Source organism: Mustela nivalis (genome assembly GCF_964662115.1).
Source record: "Mustela nivalis genome assembly, chromosome: 7".
Lineage (NCBI taxonomy): Eukaryota > Metazoa > Chordata > Mammalia > Carnivora > Mustelidae > Mustela > Mustela nivalis.
This window is the reverse complement of record NC_139026.1, coordinates 35,159,331-35,176,763: the sequence shown is the minus strand read 5'-3', so window position 1 is coordinate 35,176,763 and position 17,433 is coordinate 35,159,331. Positions and strand designations below refer to the sequence as shown.

At 35.3% G+C, this 17,433-nt stretch overlaps 1 protein-coding gene across 4 annotated transcripts in view; it reads left to right on the top strand.

Moving 5' to 3' along the window:
• LOC309868706 (uncharacterized protein) overlaps nucleotides 1-17,433 on the top strand; it is a 207,670-nt gene that overhangs the window by 105,537 nt on the left and 84,700 nt on the right. The gene's annotated exons all lie outside the window — the stretch shown is intronic.

Sequence of the window (17,433 nt, the reverse complement as noted above, 5' to 3'; positions counted from 1 at the left end):
AAACATCAAACAACTGAAACCAAATGACTTATTAGCAAGCCACAGTAGTGCTCCCTTAAGTTAGATATCATCCCTAAACTAAACTGTGTTGTATCAGATAATGAGTGAGCCCAGGGCAAATCGTATCCCTAACTTTCGTTTCCAAAATACCAGTTCTAGTTTTGAACTCTTCCTAGGTAAGAGAAAAGTAACTATTAAGAAATAGAATAGGGAGAGGATTCTAAGTCTTGACAGCTGGGAATCGGGAGAGAAATAAAAATTCCAGGCAGATACACCAGTGACAGGTAGGTGCTGAGATATAAAGCAAGATAAATAACCAGAAATGCAGCCAGTATAACCTGAAGATTTTTCATAACTAGTGCTCTGTCCCAGTGCTGTAACATTTCTGGAATCCTGTTAAGGCAGGACCTGATGATTAGCTTAGCTTGTTTGATTATTAGATTGGGTACTTGAGTGTTGTGGTCTGAAAGACAGTAGGAGAGAAGTGACACCCTAATGGATGACCTTAAATTGTTTTGTTTGAATTATGTCATAGTTACAGATAGGATCATTATACTCTCTTACAACAATTAGCCAACTTGCACTACATTATTTGCATGGCCATTGATGCAAAGCAGTTTTTTAAAAAAAATATTTTATTTATTTATTAGAGAGAGCGAGGTCACAAGTAGGCAGAGAGGCAGGCAGAGAGAGAGGGGGAAGCAAGCTCTCCGCTGAGCAGAGAGCCCGATGCAGGGCTTGATCCCAGGACCCTGAGATCATGACCTGAGCTGAAAGCAGAGTCTTAATCCACTGAGCCACCCAGGCGCCTCTGCAAAGCAGTTTTTATTAGTAAAAGACGGCACACTGAATTCTTCCAATGTTTTCCTTCCAGATTTGAAATGACTACAATGAAGTCTGAGTTGAAAATGCTTTCTGGTGTAAGACTATATATATCACTTATAGGAAAAACACAACCTCAGTATGAAAGCAGTTGTGGTACTTCGGAATAACACCAACAGGGTAATATAGTTGTTAAACTGGCCCCAAATACCAGCACATACACTTTTTTAAAAAAAAGGTTGACAGGGAAAACATATCTCTTGGGAGTGTAGGCTAGACTATCTGTCAAAGGGAGAATTGAAACCATATTTCCATTAGAGGTGGACATTGATCATTTGGTGAAGATTTCTGTAGACAAATTGTATAGACTATGTCATCTTCCACTATCTTATCTTACATATACAGACCTCAGACATTCTTCAAGGAAAGGCAATTTGGCACTCAGAATTTGGGCAGGATTGTTTAAAAATGTGATTCCAGGAAAGGAGCTCTATAGACCAGTTGGAGAAAAAGTAGTTTGAGAAAACAGAGGCTGTGTGTTGAATCTGAACACCAATAAATCAGCAGTAGAATACTCCAAGTCTGAAGTAGAAATAACTCCAATTTTTTTAAAAAAATTAATAATTTTAAAAAAATTAAAATTAATTTTAAAATTATTTTTAATTAATTTTACAAATTTTTAAAAATTAAGAATTTTTTAAAAATTAAGAATTTGATTTATTTATTTGGTAGATAAGGGGGCAAAGAAAAAAAAAACCTGTAAATGAATTAACTGAAAAATAGAAAAAGATCTCTCTCTCTCTTTTTGGTGGAGGGTCCTAGAACAAACATTACTACATTAATAGAACTATCTTGAATCATCTAATGGCACTCTCAGATACGAATATGCATATAGGTAGTATATGAGTAACTTGAATGCTGACAGTAAGAGACAGAAAATGTATATATTTCTTTACAGAAAATGGAGTTACCTGTTAATTTTTATAATAACTTTGGGGCAATTGTTTGGAACAAATGACTTAAGTCCTTAAAAAAAATTTTATTTTACATTTTAAATCTCCTGTGTGTATAATATCTATTATAGTGTCTACATAGTATACATTTCAGGTTTCTACAGATCCAATAAGAGATGCTGTTTATATTCATTATTATTGATATATGATGGCTATTTCATTTTCCCCATGGACATAGATTTGTTTTCTTGTTTCCTTAAGAAGATGGAAAACTCTTTGAAGATGTGGATTGTATGATCTACTCCCACATATTCTCTGTTGCATTTAATACAGTGTTATGCCTCTAGTCGATACGCATGGCTAGGTGTTAATAATCCATAATATGCATATGAAAAATATATAGGAAACAGACTAAAGAAATTTAAGTATTTAAAGAATATAAAATACCACCTCTTCTGCTATGGCCAGTGCCCTTGAGTTATTAGTAAACTAAAGATAACATAAAGTACTTAGTAAGTATTAGGTTTTATTTGTCTGACTAGTTGTCTCAAAAAGAAAAAAGATTAAGAGTCACTTATGGTTTGTCTCCCTCCCAATCCCATCTTGTTTCATTTATTCTTCTCCTACCCACTTAAGCCTCCATGTTGCATCACCACTTCCTCATATCAGGGAGATCATATGATAGTTGTCTTTCTCTGCTTGACTTATGACCTGGGGATAAAAATATATGTTTATAAAAAAAAAAAAAAAAAAAAAAAAAAAAAAAAAAAAAAAAAGAAAAAAGAAATTGCAAAGCGTGTAATGCCTGTATCTTATTGCCAGTGTACCTGCAGCCCAATATATATAAAGAAAAGCAACTTTTTACCTGAAAACAATATAACTTGCTGACTCCTGATCCTCATGGAGAGTGGACACAAGTATGTTGTTTTGTGGGTCTTCAGTCCAAACAATGTACATTAACCTGCATCTCCATGTACAAGAGCAAATGGGGGTCTTGAGTAAGGCAGGAGGTAAGGGTGAAGACAGGTGGGATGAAAAGAGGGAAAGAACAGAATGGAAAAGGAACATTAGAGCATCTTCTGTATTGCTGGCTAGGTGCCCTCTTCCTTTTTCTACCTCTCTGGGTTGTGACTGACAGGGTTTTAACTGTGTTACACATGTTTTTAATCTTTGCCATGGTAAAGAATCTTGAAGATAAATGGTTCCTGGTTGGCTCTCAGTGACCAGTCTTGCTTGTATATATTCATTATGTCTCCATGCCTTGGTGAATCACAGGGTGTTAGCTGAGGAGGAAGATAAGGAGAGTACATTTGGGGTCAAATACAATGGTAATTTAGAAACACTTACCTGATCAGAGCTTTGACCTGGAGTGTCAGTGGAGGAGGTTTCAAATTATTCAAAGTCAAATAGATTTTAGCTCGTGATTATTTTCACAAATCCTATAATATGGACTGTTTCTTCATTCCATTCTATATAACTGTTTAGCCATGGGGATACATATGAAAACTAAGTTTTCACAAGTGTTCATATTTTTTAGACTAGGAAAATTTGGGCAATCACAGTGTCGAGTACTCTTACTGTGGTCATTTTCTATTTAATTATCAAATCTTCTTTTTTCATACTTGAGTATTTATGAAATGGGAAAACTGATCTTAAAAATTATAAAAAAATTTCCAGTGCATATCTATGTTCAGCACAGACTTTAATGCTAAAAAAAAAAAAAACTTGTGACAATGTGATCATTTCCATTATTCCAAAATTTTTATAATTAATGATATCATTAATATTCCCCCCAAAATGCTTAATTTTTTCCATCTTAAAAGAAGAACATGTTTTATGTTATCTTTAAAAATTCCTTTTAGCACATTGATTCCTATTTCTTACTTTTACCATTGGTTTTTAAATAAAATTTTATTTCCTACCACATTTTTCCAACATATAATAATGCCAGAATATCATGTTTAATGTCTGTTTTAAGCTCAAGGATATATTTTATAGTTTTTAGTTTTTGTTGAGAATGACTTCCCTACAGTTTTAATCAAATCCAACTCAAAGAATAGAATCTCCCTGATGATGAGTTAATACAGGTAAGATGAATGAAAGTCCATCTATGAATTTCATTTACATTTTCATCCAGCCACTCAAAACTATACAGAGTGATGGCAAGATAATTTAAAGAGCCAAGGATTTTAAAGTTTTCAAAAGTAAGTTATGGAAGAGAGTCATTCTCTAAGATACTTAAAAACAAAATCATTACACTTCTATTTGAGAGCTCTCCTGAACACAGTCAGTTGTGAAGAAAAGGCTTTAGGAAAACAAAGCATTGTTATTATTATTTCAACTCTAAAAATGCCAGACCTAAGGATATATATTCACATAGTCAATCCAAGCAGCATTTCACTGAATGAACAAAGGCAAGCCTGTCACGGCTTTGCTCTTTGGGAGAAGTCCTTTCCACTGCACAGGCAAATGTATCACACTTTGAAAGGCTAGATCGTGAGGATAGAAGAGAGCAATAAAACATTACGAGGAAGAGACTTTTTCTCATGCTGTTATTAACATCCATCAAAAACCCAGAGTCTTTTTGAATACTACTTTCAAACTGACTCCTTCCCATCAAACAAAATTACTTATGACTTCATTCATGAAAACAGGCTTTTGGTTTCCTGTCAATAAGCGGCAACACGTTTTTGCCAACCCAACCAACAAGGCGGTCTATTTTACTTCTGATACATGGTTTCCGTCAGTGAAATCATTTATAGGTATAGAACAAGAGAAGAAAGCTTCGAATAGGCAGAGACTAACTATATTTAATCCACCATGTATTTCGGGCCATCCCAATGGAATCAGACATAACTATTTCCCTAAGTAAGCCTTCCTTCACTGTTTCAAATGGAGCTATGAAGTATGTTTATTATGAACTTTTGAACTGTCTGAACTTATTCTATCCACTGAAATAGTGCCTTGAAAATGCTCATGTCAGCTAGTAACATGACAGCTAAAGCTGTTGTGCTCTGTATTATTCAGCTGGAAGGTATTACTCTGAGAATTACATCGACTAGCGTAGCCTGGGTTCCTTGAAAATGGGCAAGCTGCATGGTGAATAATTAATATTGGCAGAGTCATGATAAACCTCTGCAGATAGACTCTAATGTACGCGCCTGCAGTACATCCCAAGTACAAAGCAGCTTTGATTTAATTCATTGTCCATTCCAGATTTGTTTTTCTTTTACTAGCCTGCCCTTTATGCAAGACATCATATAAATAAAATTACTGTTTCTGGCTTGAATCAGCGCTAGACTTGAGTTAGTGGTTGCATGAAAGGCTAATTTAAACAACAGCAGGGCCACTGCCTTATATAGAAGACGACCATCTCTAGCAGTAATGTTCTGTCCAATTAAAATGAATCATATTCATGTTATATGTAAAATATATCATAGTAAGGTAAACTAAGAATTTGCTCTCATAGAGTCAAGAATGAAAGAGAGCTTCAAAGGTCATTAGCCTGTCTTCTGGCTTTCTGAGGGCTACAATTAAAAAGTCCTCAAGAATTATCTGCCAAGTCCTCAAAATTATTCAGACAAGTAGGCACCGCAGTCTCCTTCTGTAAGTCATTACCAGGTCTGCCAGCCTTTATTGTCAGTAAGGTCTGCTTGCTATTTAACCCAACCCTGAAAATAGTCTCTGGCCCCCGTAGAGGGGTCCCAGAGAAAGATAGGCAGTGGATCTAATTTTTAAAATGGGATGGGAATAAAACAATTTAATTTTTTCTCTCTCTACTTTCCAGAACTTTTCTTTTTGGTTTTCCTGGTAATCAGCCTTTTTGAAAAACCTCAGCCTATTAAACTGGTGGGACAGACTCTAATATTACTATGTGGAACTTTGGCTGGACTCAACTATGCCCCAAATCAAAATATATTCCCTGAAGAAGAGTTTACAGGGAAGAGCAGTCATAGCTTTTAACATAAACCCCTGTCCTATCCCCCAGAGACTGCAAAATAATAATAATTTACATTTACCAAGAGATCACAATGTATTAAGCACAGATTCAAGACCCTCCAATGTATTAAATCCTCACAATCTCCTATGAGATTATTCTTCCCATTTGACAAATGAAAGCACGAGGTTCTGAAGAGGTCCATAACCTGCGTAAGTCACCCACTAGTGAATGGCAGAACTTGGGTCTGAACTCAGGCATTTTGGAATCAAAGACTGTATTTAACTCTAATGAAGTAAAACCATTTGATAATTAAGGGTTTATATAGCCTTTGGGTAAAAAACTGAGCTAAAAAGCACAGAGCAAAGTGGAGAGGGTCATAGCAAATACTAGAATTTTTTTACTTATTAAAATTATTTATTGGGGAGAGAGTGAGGCAGGTGAGAGAGAGGTAGAGGGAGAGGAGGAGGAGAGAGAGAGAGAGAATCGTCAAGCAGACTGCCTGCTGAGCATGTGCCCAATGTGGGCCTCGATCTCATGACCCAGCAATTATAACCTGAGCTGAAATCAAGAGTTGGATACTTACCTGACTGAGCTAGCTAGCCCCCAATACTAGAAATTTGTGAAGAAAATTAATTAATTGTCTCTATATTTCTAATAGAATTATGAGAGATCTTTTGAGATGGTGGGAAGCCTGTTGTCCTGTAGAGGCAGAAGAATTCCAAGGAGGGGTTTTGATACACTGTAATTTGCCATTTACTTCATCATAAATCCTTCATCACAAATCCTGAGCTATATAATTGATTGAAATGGACTGTACCAATGTAAGATTTTTAAAATATGATAATGGGACTCTTCATGGTGCCAAGAAGGAATATTCCAACAGGGGATGACTCGTTCCTGACTTTAATAAACCCTCTACTCCCTAAACCCATCAGTGGGTTACTTTACCCTGTTTCCAAACATTTTTGTTTACCTATTTGTTTCTCAAGTCAGCAATCTTCTCCCTGATTATTGCAAAATATGATTTCCAATTTTCATTCTCCTGATACCTCTGACCCTTCATCCTCCCCTTCAGTTTTGGTGATAGCTAGATATCCCATTTTCATGAGAACAAGATAATGTAAAATTGCAACTTTCTCTTCTCCACACTGAAATGACAAATATGCTCAATTTCTCTGAAGTTCACTCCTCCTTTCCAAGTCTTCCACCTGTCCTAGGAACAAGATCTTTAGATTCCTCTCTCTCTCTTTTTCCTTTTCTCCCTTTGCTTTTTTTTTTTCTTTGCATTAATCTGTATATAAGACTGTCTCTCTTATTCTAAAACTAAATAAACTAAGCAAAATAAAATAACATTATCCTTTGACCTACTGTCTACCTCCAGTCACCTCTGTATTTCTCTTTTTGCATGTAAATTTCTTGAAAGACTTAACTATTTACCTTCTCAGTTTGCTAACTTCCCAAAGCATTTCTCCTTGAATGCTATCTGATTTATTTCCCACAGTTTCATGAGTATTTGTATTGTAAAAGTTACCACTTCTGTTTTAGAAAACCAGTGGATATTTCTCAAGTCTCTTCTGGCATCATTTACTACTGTTGAGTATGCCCTTTGTGAAACACTTCTCTGGGCTTCCATGACACCTCACTAGCTTGGTTTGTTTTTTTTTTTTTTGCTCTTACTCGGTGTCCTTAGGTGTCCTTACACGTTCTTCTTCCTCTTGAAATACAGTGTTTATGCTCCGTTCTCTTCTCTCTCAGGGAGGGGGATTCCCCTGAAAAATTGCATTTGACTTTATGACTCCAATTCTCAACTATATGCTAATGATTTCCAGATAAATAATTCCAACCAGACACTTGCTACTAGCATCAGATATACTCATATTTTCATCCAATTTCCTATAGGACACTACATGCAATTATTCTGTTCAACTCTTAAATTTAACACACAACAAAACAGATTCATAGTTTTTCTCTGCATTTCTCTCTGTGTTTTCTACCTCAGTCAATAGCAAATCCTTTACTTACTTCCCAACCATGAACTCTTATTCATGTTATTCTTGATATTATGTTATTCTTGATTTCCCTCTTTTTCATCCCTCAAAAAAATTCAGTCTCCATGTCCTAGTTTTTTAGTCTCTTACAAATCTTCAAACTGGTCAGTTTTTGGCTGCCTGGGTGGCTTCGTAGGTTGAGTCTCTGCCTTCTGCTCAGATCATGATCTCAGGGTCCTGGGATCAAGTCTCAAGTTGGACTCCCTACTAGAGCTCCCTACTCCCTGCTTCTTCCTCTCCTGTTTTCCCTGCTTGTGTGCACTCTCTCTGTCAAATAAATAAAATCTTAAAAACAGACAGTTTCTCACCATAGCTGTGACTGACTCAACCTACTACCATTTCTCATCTCGATTCCTGCAGCACTATCCTCAGTATTTTCTCAACCTTTAATGTGGCCCCATCCCATTTTCTGGATCATATTGTCCCCAAAGCCATACCTGATCATATCATACTTCTGCGTAGCATTCTTCAGCAGCAACCATTGTTTTTACACTAAACCTAAGTTAACAGAATTTACGAAACAACCCTAATCAAGCCTTTGCTTAGTTCTCTAGCCTTGCCTTGTGCCAGACTAAAGTGCTTTCAATTTCTTGAACACATCATATTTCTAGGAACTCTTAAGTTTTTCATCCATTGTTTTCTTGATCTTCAACATTCATTTCTCCAAGCTTCTTTGCCTTTCTTTTACAAATTCCTCAGATCACTTTTTCCTTGTGAGATTTTTCCTCAACTATTAAATATGGGTTAGGCATTGTTGCTATGGATTTTCAGCAGCATTCAAGCCTTCCTTTGTCAGAATTATCCTCCCACCATGCACAGTATTTATTTATAGTTATTTCATTTTAAATGATAAACTTAATGAAGGCAAGACATTTACCTGGGTTCTTTGTGTTAAGGTTAGCTTAACACTTTAACATAACATAACACTTTAACATAAGCTTATGCACTTCCAGATAATCTGTACTTAAATCTACTTGCTGAATATAAAACTAGATAATAAAAGAAATTTGTCTTTGAACAAAAAGTTTATTATAGGAAATGTGGGTATATTTTGCTATATTTCTTTTTAGAAATTGATTTAGTGATACTTTATAATATGATATGTGGATTTGGGACTATAGTCATTTGAAATTCCTCATTTGTGCCATCATTATATGATCCTGTGATTTAATTTTATTTTTAAAGCTTTTTAGTATTTTTATTTATTTATTTGACAGACAGAGATCACAAGTAGGCAGAGAGGCAGGCAGAGAGAGAGGGGGAAGCAGGCTCCTGGCTGAGCAGAGAGCCTGACATGGGACCTGATCCTAGAACCCTGAGATGATGACCTGAGCCTAAGGCAGAGGCTCTAACCCACTGAGCCACCCAGGCGCCACCGATCGTGTGACTCTAAAGTTTAAGTCTCAGCAAGCTTGAGATGGGAATTTTTCCTTTCTTTTTTTTATTTTAAAGATTTATTTATTTATTTATTTGTGCATGTGTGTGTGAGTGAGAGAGAGAGAGAGAGCGAGAGCAAGAGAACACAAGCAGGGAGTTCAGGCAAGGCAGGCAGAGGGAGAAGCAGTTTCCCTGCTGGGCAAGGAGCCAGCCCAACTTTTTTTTTTTTTAATATTTTTTAAGAGATGGGAATTTTTCATGAGTGATTTAATCTTGTATATTTGGGGGTACTTGCAATATGTGGCTGGGTCCCTGGAAGAAGGACAGTAAGGTAGTTGGGCTGTTATCCATTCACTTCCTTTCCCAGGGAACAAAAAGGAGTCCCAGCCATGTGGTCTGCTGGCTCTCTGGGTAAACAGATTAATGATATTTGCTTGGAAGAGGAGACTTCATATCTGAAATGTCTTTTGCAAGATGTCCCTGTGCAAAAAACTACTTATAAGAAATAGAGTTCAAGATTTAAAAGACACAGGTCCCTGGGGAATGCTATGTAAGACATGTAAATTCTTTGGGGGTAGAAAAGGAAGATGTTTTATAACTGAAACCTAAGTGAATACCCCTAGTTGTATGAGGAACCCAAGAAACTCATTTAGAGATCACATTTGTTGTGGGCCAAAAGAAAACATCTGATGCAGGAAAGAAGGATCTGAGAAACTGTTTTCAATATCCTAAACCTCCCACTCATTGCTCCTTCTGAGCATTTTTATATTATTTTGTATGGATAAGATCTGATTCTTTTTTTTTTTTTTTTTTAAGATTTTATTTATTTATTTGACAGAGAGAGACAGCGAGAGAAGGAACACAAGCAGGGGGAGTAGGAGAAGGAGAAGCAGGCTTCCCCGCTAAGGGGGCTGGATCCCAGGACCCTGGGATTATGACCTGAGCCAAAGGAAGACGGTTAATCAACTGAGCCACCCAGGAGCCCCAAGACCTCTCATTCTTGTCTGATAGGACAACCTGAAATCCTAACCAGAAATAATTTGATAATTTTCTGTTGATATTTATAATAAGTGTATGACTTTTATCAAGGTAGCTGGATTCATCATTCCTCCCCCGATAAACTTCCTTAAACAGAATCTTTAGTTTCCCCATTTGATTATAAAGTATTTGGAGGAAAAGTCAAGCTCAGCTCTACTATCCATTTGAAATTCTAATAATTTTTTTTGTGCATTTTAAGCAGATTTAAATTGCATTAATTTTATTTCAGAAAGCATATATATTCTTTCAGAGAACAAAGCTAAGGCCAGAAATGGGTAAGAGCTGAACCAAGTTTTGCAGATGGATAATTTCATTAGATGCTTTAATTGAATATCTGTGAATAAACTCCATCACACATTGTACTTGGCCTTATAGTTTCAAAAAACTAAGTATCCATTTATTACAAATGGACTGTGGTGACATTAGCTGTTCTGGGAGTTCCTGGAAATGCAGTTATTCTATCTACCTCTTAAAGGGAACAATTGATATTTATTGCCTCAGAGGCTCTGATGAGTGGACGGGGGAAGGGATGGAAGAGGGGGAGCAGGAGCGAGTTAGGAGAACAAGATGTATTGCCATGTTTGCAACAAAGGCAGATTGAACACAATGAGTCTCAGAAGATAGCATATAAATCAGGATATTCTGACATAACAATATAGGAGAGGTCTTTTAATGGAACTGATTTCATAGTCTTGGTGAGTCATAAAAAGTCTATTTGAAAAACTGCAATAATAATTAGACATCTGCCAAGTTTCCTGTATCAGTGTTTGTTGGAGGACTGAAAATTTGCCTGAAAAAAAAATTTTAAGACATTTTCTGGATTAATCACAAAAGGTGTTTTTTGTTTTTTTGTTTTGTTTGGCTTTACTCAGAATTTCCTGTGTAAACTGTCAAATGAAAAAAAATAAACACTCTAAGAAGGAAGGGGAAATGCGGCATGGCTCCCTCTTGGAATTTCAGCTCAGTTAAAGAAGCCAGGAGAGATTTCAACTCTGTTGAAATGCTGTTATAATTTTAAAATAGCCAAATTGCTACAAGTACTTTGAAGTTCTTAGCCATCTCTAAAATTGTGCTTTGTAACGATCAAATTGGAATTTGAATCTTGCAGAAGTACCTTCTAAGGAGTTAGCAAGCAAGGGTGAAAAGAAGCATATTTCCTCAATTCAACACAACACAGAAAAATTTATGTTAAAAACATTAAGTTTTGAGAAGTGTGAAAATTCCATTTTTGCCATCCCATCAGCAGAATTTTTTTATTCATTGCTTTAAAAAAATGAATAAATTGGACTTTTCTTAATTATACTCAAGGAATGATCTCATGAATTAGATTCCTGTGAAGGAAATTTTTTCCCTGCCCACTCACAAGCAATTACCATTTTATTTTAGCAGCATGTTTTGATTTGTTTTTGTGTGTGTGTACAACACATTCAGAGATGGTAAAAGACATGCCTTTTAATAGTATATGAAAATTCCATGAATTTAAGAACATTTCTCTACCTCCAACCAAAATGCTTGAGAAGTAAGTATGCAAAACTAATGTGTTTGGGGCTATAAGTGAGTTCTCAGGTGCTTCTTGAGTATAGTATATCTGTTGAGTTTCTATTCTTCTATTAGTCTGAAAGAGAAAATCTGAAACATGAGCCATTTAATCCTCTCAGAATGAGGTCTAGGCAGGTAATTAAAACAAGTGAAGGTGGCCAGATGAGAGAAAAGGGGACAGCTCCAAGTAGTATCTAAATAGTATAGTCTCTACTCATCTCCAACTGATAGTGGTGATGCAGGTGTACTGGCTCAATTGGGTAGAACCTTTTGTTTTCAAGAGCATTTGTGAATAACTTCTGATATGTGAAGTTTCTCAATTTTAAACATTGGCCAGACAAATCATGATTGTATTTATTTGTGGCTCAAGAGCTGCTAGTTTCCCCATATTTAGTATTAGGAAGTATACATTCTACATCCCTCACAACTGAAAAAACTCCTAAGGGCCTGCTGGGTGGTGCAGTTAGTTAAGAGATTGACTTGGGTTCTTCGCAGGCCGTCATCTCTGGTCCTGAGATCCAGTCTGCACTGGGCTCCAAACTTAGGGAGGAGTCTGCTCTTTCTTTCTCCCTCTCCCTCTGCCCCTCCCTGTGTTCACTCTCTTTCTCTTTCAAATCAGTAAATCCTAAAAAACAAAACAAAACAAAACAAAACACCCTGATATGTATAAACCAAAAGTTATTTAGCTTATCTTCTTAAAGTAACATCTTCACTGAGTTGTATTTAATGTTTAATATTTGGTTCTCATTGGGAATTGATACATAAAACACTATGACAACTACACCTAAATATGTATAAAGGTATATAAAAATATATCTTTATATGCTATCGAATAGACATGGCCTATTAAGTGTTAAATGTTACTTGTGTAAGGATTCATAAAACACATTCATTTTAGATTTCAATACCACTAATTTTTTTAAGATAATAATAGCATTACATAATAACATAATCTCCTGGGGTGCCTGGGTGATTAAAGCCTCTGCCTTCGGCTCAGGTCATGATCCCAGGGTCCTGGGATGGAGCCCCTCATTGGGCTCTCTGTTCAGCGGGAGCCTGCTTCCTCTTCTCTCTCTCTCTGCCTGCCTCTCTGCCTACTTGTGATCTCTGTCAAATAAATAAATAAAATCTTAAAAAAAAAAAAACCTCTTAAGAAAAAAAAAAACCATAATCTCCTTTAAGAATGAGGAAATAAATAAGGAAGTGCATTCAAAATTTAGTCTTAATCATGGTAATTATATGACTTCAAGACAGTGATCTTTTGCGTTCATCTTGTGTATAGAATTTTAAATTTCTTGTTCTCCCTTAAAAGCTTGGTGTGGCTCTATTGTTACACATGTATGTATGTGTACATAAAATATAGATCAAACTGTGTTACACGTTTGTATATTTTAAGTGCTTTAAATCATTCTTTAGAAAACAAGATATAATTTTATTCTATTTTTACTTATTTATTAAGATTTTTTCATTTATCTTAGAGAGAGAGAGAGAATGTACAAGTTGGCGAGGGGCAGAAGGAAAGGAAGACAAGCCGACTTCCTGCTCAGCAGGAAGCCAGACATGGGACTTGGTCCCAGGACCCCAGGATCATAACCTGAGCCTCAGTCATGAGCAGACACTCAACTAGGTGCCGCAGGATACAATTTTGAATAGAAATTTTTAAAAAGCAGTTTGGGATCTTTCTGTTACAGTGTCTGTGAAATGTTGATACTCCATCAAAATCTCAAGACATTTGGATAAGAACATAAATAATAACATTGGAAAGAAGCCAAATTGTTTTTTAAGTGCCCTTCCTTTTCTTAACTAATCTATACTATTTGATGAAGAGAGGATAATGGTTTGATATTATTTCTTTGGAAAAGACTTGTATTTTATTAAGTATATTTACTTCAAATTCTGAAGAATATGAAGAAGTAACAGTATACACCATTCGAGAAGATATATGAAATGCTTACAGATATGTAAATGCTGGTTTTACTCTGTGTTCTTACCTATATACTTTCTCTCTTTTAGATAGAACAGCATATGTTTAGGAAAATTGTATTTATTATTGAAGATAATTATGCTGGGCAACTTTAGTCAGAAAATGTGTATCTCAAAGGAAACTTTAGAAGTTTCTAGATTGAATTTGTTTTAAAATGAGATTTTTTTTTCTTTAAATTCAGCAGGTGCAAATTTTTCACCAGGATTACATTTTGGGGGTGGGGGCCAATTTTGTGTGTAATTATAGGCATGCTTAAACTTTGTGTTTGAGAACAGCTTCAACATCTTTTTAATCTTCATATCCTTTGTACCTTAAGGACAATAAAAGGCATAGTGTATGCTTTCTATAAAGGCTTATTGAACTCTATTAAGAGTATGCTTATACAAATAATTTTGACAATATAGTCACATCAAAAAATATTTTATGCATTACTGAATACTTTTGAGCTAAGTCTGACATTTTACTGATAGTTTATTTCACATTAGAAATAAAGTTTCTAAATGGTTATTGACTAATTGCCTCCCTCCTGTATTTCCTACATTTTGATAATAATCAATGGTATTAGATAAATAAATATTAACTTTTCATATTTAGTATGACCAATATTGCTTAAATACTGAGATGTTCATAAAATATAATTAGAATGCTATAAACTGGTCTTGAAGAATATTAAAAAGGTGCACATTTCCAAATTTGGATCCGGATGTGTACATTTAAGTGCATTTACATACATAAAGCACATTTATATATGTAAAGTACATTTATGTTATTTTTGCAGATGCTTCTGCCATAATCGCACTAATTGACTTTTCGTTGACTCCAGAAGGAATATTTTCTTTCAGTGATTCCGAGAAAATCTTTTTCCTAGTAACACTAATCTAGCACAGTAAGATAGGGCTTTTTTTTTTTTTTTTTCCCTAAAAGAAGCTTTATGTTCTCTAAGGTTTTATCCCTGTCCTGAGTGAATAATGGATTAAAAGATGTAGTTGCCAGTCTCCCTTCCTCTTTCCCTTCCCTAGTTGCTAAGCTTCACAGTAAGAAGATATGTACTCAGGGAAAAAGCTCAGTAGTCATAAGTTTGCATTACTTTTCAGAAAGTTAATGTGAATTATATTTTTAGATTTCCAAATGGCTTCAAATTGAGTATTCCTAGGGAATGGGTAGAGTGCATATTAATTAATTTGTCCCAAATGCTACTTGTAATTAAGAACAGTTGAGAGGAAACCCTCTCTTCATATAATGATTTGCATTGTTCTTTCATCAGTTTGCCTTGCTGCTGAGTCCTTTACTTATCTTCACATATGATTTATAAAGAATATTGCTCTTCCAGTTCTCGATTCAATTTCGTGTTTCTCTGCCAAGTCTCATCTATGCATTTGACATGTATCAAGCAGCTACATAATTGTACAGACTAATAGCTAATGAATAATTACTTTTTTTCTTCATTCAGTTTAAGGAACTTTTTTGTAGTAAAAGTATGTTGCTGTTGTCAGAATATAATAACATTGCATAGGGGAAGGGAATCAAATGTGTGAATTCATCTTTAATATCTGGGGATTATTTTCCAGCCAAACTGAATTAAAAGCTGGATGATGAATTTCTAATTTAATGTTTATTTAGGATTCTTCTCTGTATAGGTCTACCATGGACAAACATGTGTACAAAATGTTCACATTTCCATGTGTCACAGTGAAAAAGTCAAATCGTTCACTAAAGATCTGTATTTTCATTTTGACTTTGCTATTATTTGCATATTTGAGACTTTGAAGAACTCACCTGACTGCCATAAGCTTTTGTTTCCTTGGTCATGCCAGCCTTCTTTCATAGAATAACAGAAGATTCAAATGTGATTGTATATATACACATATATACAAAACATTATTTTTTAGCCTAAAAATGTAATATATAAATGTCAGGCATTTGATTATCTAGACTGTGAGATAATCAAGACAGATTCATTCATTTATTAAACAAATAATTGTTATTCACCCACAGTGCTTTCAAGTACTGATATCAATGATAAATCAATGGTGATTAAATTAAACAGGGGTCTTCTGCCCCCTTAGAGCTTATACCCTCCTGTCAAAAATAGACAGTGTCTAGTTAAACCCATCCTTAAATGATGATCTTTCAGTCCCCTGTATATGTAATGATGAGAATAAGATAGGGTGATGGGTTCATGACTGCCTAAGGTGTGGATTTAGAATATTCACTCTGAAGAATAGACATTAACTGAGATTGCAGCCAGGAGCCAGTTACCAGAAGAACTGGAGTAAGAATAGTTTAACAAAAGAAAGCCAGAGTGATCAAGGACTAGGAGGAAGGCCTGTGGAGTTGAACATCGTGAGCTGGGGGAAGGATGGCAGAAGATCTTCCTCTGTGCAATTGTCCTTGCAACCCATCTCCTGGACCTTCCTGGGCATCCTCACTGTGCATTCCTACCATGGCCCCTTTTTCTTGTATAATATCACATCTGACTATAATTACGTTTTTCTTTTCATCTGTGGAAGTTTTGTTTTACCTTTAAAAGAAAAAATGTAATTGTTTGTCTGTTACTTTTAGACTCTGGGCTGGGAAAAAAGCCAGGAGTATATTTTCTTGCTCATCATTGTATCCCTAGCACCCAGAATAACTTAGTCCCTAGTGAATGCAGAAAATTATTTGATGAAATCGAAAAAATATACAATCAGCTAATGAAGTATTATCCAGGACAGCTAAATTCATTGTCCTCAGAGCATTTAGGCCAGTATTCTTTCCTCTATTCCTTACTACCTTTCCTAGGTGGAAGCGGTCTCTGTCTTTAAGGTCTGACAAAGGTCTTCCATTTTCTAATTTAATATAGACTAGTAAAGGTATACAATTATTAGTGAAATCCTGAAATAAAGCAAAGGCTTGTTCCAGTAAGGGTGTCATTTGTGGAGAACTTCCGTGGGATAAAATATGAGAGATTTACAGGGTTTGTGTGAACTAACACTTACTATTTGGAGTGGCTATTTCTATGTGTTATATAACTTCAAGTGCACAACCCCCCTTCCTGGAAAGTATGCCTATTTAAAAGAAGGACTGCAGTGTTTGAGTCATTCATTCAAAATTATAAAGCTATAAATTGCCCAGTGTTTTCACACCCAGGTTATTTTTACCTCTCTTGTTATGTTGCACTTTGTATTTGCATAACAGTGTTGCTACGAACCTTTATCAGAGTCACATGGTTTTGTTTTGCATCTATCCTTTTTTTTTTTTATTCCAGATGTGTTGATGTTGATTTATCCACTTCCACTCTTTTGTTGGTTTCCCTGTTGAGGATGCATGTGGCAAGATGACTGGGTCCAATGAACTCTTCTAGTCATAAATGCAAACAAATTTCAGTGGAAATTGGCCCTATGATCTTAGACTTTGTAACATCCAATCTCATTAAAGAAAATGGGAAAGAAAATTTAAAGTGCATGTAGGTGGAGATAAAAAATTGACTTCTATAATTCTTCAAATAAATAAGAAGTGGTACTGAGATTTTGAAAGAAATGCAAAAAGGAATATGCTACTAATTTGTTTTCTGGCTATCACCAGGACACCAGTTTAGTGCTAATCCTTTAATAATATACCATAAACGTAATTACCTAAATAACGATAATTTATTATTTTTAGCAATGACCTTTTAATCTCTTTTTTTGGTACATGTTCATTAAAACTAATTTGAATAAGTTAGAAAAAAATTCTGTTAACTACAACTGTTTA